The sequence below is a fragment of the Coffea arabica genome, chromosome 6e (assembly GCF_036785885.1).
Source record: "Coffea arabica cultivar ET-39 chromosome 6e, Coffea Arabica ET-39 HiFi, whole genome shotgun sequence".
Classification (NCBI taxonomy): Eukaryota; Viridiplantae; Streptophyta; class Magnoliopsida; order Gentianales; family Rubiaceae; genus Coffea; species Coffea arabica.
In genome coordinates, this window is record NC_092321.1 from 59538566 (window position 1) to 59542620 (window position 4055).

The following is a 4055-nucleotide window of genomic DNA, read 5'->3' on the forward strand; positions in this document are numbered from 1 at the left end:
TAGAAGTTGCAACAGAACACAAAGTTGAGGCAGTAGAAAAATTTTAACCATAGATGTCTAAATAATTCCAATATTATCTTTTCAATTACCCTTACTTTTAAGCATGCAGATAGGGTAGGATGCAGTATACCTTAACGAGCAATGGAATAGTCAAGATGATACCAAAAGCTGTAATGTACTTCACAAAGGACATGACCAAAGAAAAAGAGTACAACAAACACAATGCAACCTTAGGACCTCCTGAACTAAAGTACTATATATGAAAAGGAAACAATCTAAAAAATAATCACATTCACTAATAAGAAGAGATCCATCTGTAGGTAACAGGGATATTGTCAATTAAATGGAATTACAGTGTACATCTTACATTTAATAGCATAATGATAACCACACAGCAGCAACAAAGCTAAATTCAGAAAGAAATCATTTTATATGTAACATGCAACCAAAAACATCCAGGCGATGACTATAACAATTAAATTCTTACGTAATCCTTAAAACACTCAGGATAGAAATAGCTTGGTAGATATTTGAAAAGTTACAGCAGAACTGAGGGAAAACTTACATGCAATACATGAATTGTACAAATTCCTGCTTCTTGTTTTATTGTGTTAAAAAATAAAAATAAAATAAAATTCAGAAAGTGCTCCAAATAGAGGTGATTATCCATTTAATAAATAGCAAGAGAAGTTATTAAGGATTTCAATCAAATACACCACAATAAAACAAAATAATTCATCGCCACACCCTTTCCACCAAAACAGTAAAGAAATTCAACCAAAAAAGAGAGAAAATTTCTTAAAGACCTACAACTTCTGAGCCACATTAATTATTTAAACAATGGAAGGCACAAATGGAACATTAGAACTATAGAACAAAATAAATAGCAAAAATTTGAACCGTTAATTACCATAAAAATACCAAAGCTAAGCAAACTCAAAGGCTTGATGCACTAAATCAAGTCAGCACCTCAAAAGCTGCAAAATTTACTGCTTTCACTAGTAAGACAGAGGAAATTGGATGGTGGAGACAACGGAGGTTGAGAAGAGATAAATTGGGAGGTGTATGTAGGTGGGCTTCATGTAGATTTTTCTGTAGCAGGATGATGGGGGAGGCCAAGGAGAAATAAATTAGGGCTGCGTGGGTGAATAAGGTATTGGGAATTGAAGAGATGTTTAAATGATGGAAAGTGAAGGCGTCATTGCCTCATTGGGGTCTAATTCTCAGGTAGGCGACACCACAAGAATAAGATGAACAGACAATTATAACCCCAAAAAGTAACAAAAAGCAACAAAATTACCAAAATGCGTAGCAGACTAAAAGTACTGCAGAAAAGCATTGGCCTTTTTTATATAGTTAGGATTTAGAAAAGGTTAGTATGATGTCCTTTCAAGAATATCATTTTTTTGATTCATGGCAGCCACAGATCTTTCACAACATTTAACATTAAAATTTGGTTAGATTCATGCCATAACTTCCATTGAGAGTTGAGAACTCATACCTTAATCAACCAAAATTAGCCTGTAACCAAAATGGTAAAAATGGCTTCGCATTTCTAGTTTAAAGTTGTAAATCCTGGACATAAGCACTTTGCATAATGCTGAAACATATAGATAACCTCACAATGAGGCTAATCATGGAGATCTTGTACTTAACATCTGGACACCTATTCTTAGTATACCTATAATCTAGTGCATGTTCCGTGTGAACATGATCAATCAAACTTACTTCGGTGAACAAACACCGATGATGAAGGCAGTTTGCTTTGAAAGCTATTAATCCAGAAAAATTCAAGCAGATTCCAACTTGAACGTGTCACAGTTGTGCCAAACACATTTAGCAGTCAATGTTTAGACCCTAGATATCAAACACAGTAATGAGAGCACCAATCTACCGGATTTGTGTAAAACGATCCATGGGAAAACACTCCAGAAAAGTAAGTCAAAACATCAATAAGGAATATGCAAATTGCAAATACAAAGATACAGCAACTATGAATTTTAATGAACTTTTTTGATATTAAATCTTGGTTTTACATCAGAAGCTTATAGCCTTATTAACTAAAAATCATAGAAATGTTTATATTCAATTCTTATACTCACAGATTCAGGTCACAGATGTATTCTCTTTTGATAACTCGGCTTTTGAAACTTGTTGGACAAACAACTGATAAATTGTGAAACACATTTACATTCAATATGTAAACACTAACACCAATTTTAAATAGATTTGTTCATAAGGGCAAAGGTAAATTATGGTAATCTCCATTAACTCTGTAGTAAAAGCATTTCCTCTCTAAAGCTAGAATTTGCAGTGACTTCAAGTTACGATAAATGCTTTGTGTAATTCCAAATATGTCCTATTATTCATACGTGGAAGGTTATAACAATAACTGAATGAAAAAGAAACAATATTTCAAAAATCTGGCAGAGTTTATGTAATCTTAAGATCAAAAGGGAAGTCCCTACAATTAAAAAATATTAAGGGAGGTAGTATGATGTCCTTCCAACAATGTGGTTAATTTGATTCACTGGAATCACAAACCTTTCACAACATTTAACATTAATATTTTGTATATTTATGTTCTTTCAACCAATATTTGCGTCCAACAAAGTAGGTAAAAGTGGCTTTCACACTTCGAGCTTAAAAGTTGTAAATCCTGGACATAAAGCACTTTGCAACAATGCTGAAACGCACAGGTGATCTCACAAGACGACTAACCATATATAAGTTTTACATAACATCTGGACGCCTTTTTTAGCATCTAGTACATTCCTGGGGAACATCCAAAACATTATCCAAGTGAACGTGACTAATGAGACAAACTTCAATGAACAAATACAGAGGATGAAGGCACTTTGATTTCAGACCTATAAGAATAATTCAAGCAACTTCCAACTTGAATACGTCACAGGTGTGCCAGACCTGTTTAGCAGCCAGTAGTTTAGCAGCAAACAAAAAATCTATCGGGTCCTTTGATAATACCCATTGCTATAATTTAACCCATGAACCTGCCGACCTTCAAAGAAACTGAAATTGTTCAAGTCAGAAACACTATATACCCGCTGAACATGCATAGTCTTGGAGGAAGGAGATGAAATTCAGCCTGTCCCTTTCGAGTTCAACGAAAACGAACGCAGCATCTTTACAGGAGGAACAAGTTGCGGTGGTGGTGGTGGAGGAATAAAATCCAGAATGGAGACTGGCTGAAAATGGGGCTGCAAATGATTGAGAGCCATTGCTTGGAGACTGACCGAAATCGAAGGAGGAAGTAAAGTAAAAGATGTGTTCAGATATCTTCATTGTTGCCTATAATACTTGCTGCAAAATGATGAACAGGAGGAGAAGAAGATCGCATGACCTGAGGTTCCGAGGCTGAATCTTGATTTTCCGGCAGTCAGGTGGGTTGCTGCTGCCGCAGCAGCGGAGCAGAGGGGCATTTTTGTGGCTGTTACTTTTGATTTGGGGCTGAAGAAGTCGTCAAGGAGTAAAAGAAAAACCCAGAAAACAGAATCCAAAGCCCAGAGAATCAGCCCAAGCCTTATGCCCAAATGGGGCCATATCTTTTTATTTACTTTTTATCATTAGTATTATTATTACTCACTCGTCCCTCTTTGACGGTATTATTTTTTTTCGTCTTTCTCAAATTATAGTTCACCTTTTAATTCAAGAATATAGTTAATCTTAACTTCTCTAACATGCCTTTATTTAATATATTTCGGAATAAGTAAATATAGCCTACCTTATTTAATGTAGTCAACTTTTCTACTCAAATTGTGTTAATATATGTTTTGAATGGTGCAATATGATATCATATTATTGTTGTTGTAATTAATATAAAGATACAATAATTAGTGATACTTCTAATATTAATATAAAGGTATTTTATGAAAGCATTAGGCTACATTTACTTTTTAAACTTATTTTTCTTAAACTATATGAGAAAGAAAAATCGAAACAAAAATTGAAACTATCAAAGTGGGACGGACAACTATTTCCTTGTTTGGTACCAATTAGTGTGTTTGGATTGTAAGTTATTTGCCCAAATATATTTG

The 4055-nt window shown here is 34.3% G+C and overlaps 1 long non-coding RNA gene across 1 annotated transcript; it reads right to left on the bottom strand.

The window, feature by feature from the left end:
• Nucleotides 1-2636: 2636 nt before the first annotated feature.
• Nucleotides 2637-3535, bottom strand: LOC140009688 (uncharacterized). The gene is made up of 2 exons (XR_011817208.1): nt 3063-3535; nt 2637-2925 (listed from the first exon to the last, which is right to left on the bottom strand). It is a non-coding gene; the product is annotated as an uncharacterized lncRNA (long non-coding RNA).
• Between the last annotated feature and the right edge of the window lie 520 nt (nt 3536-4055).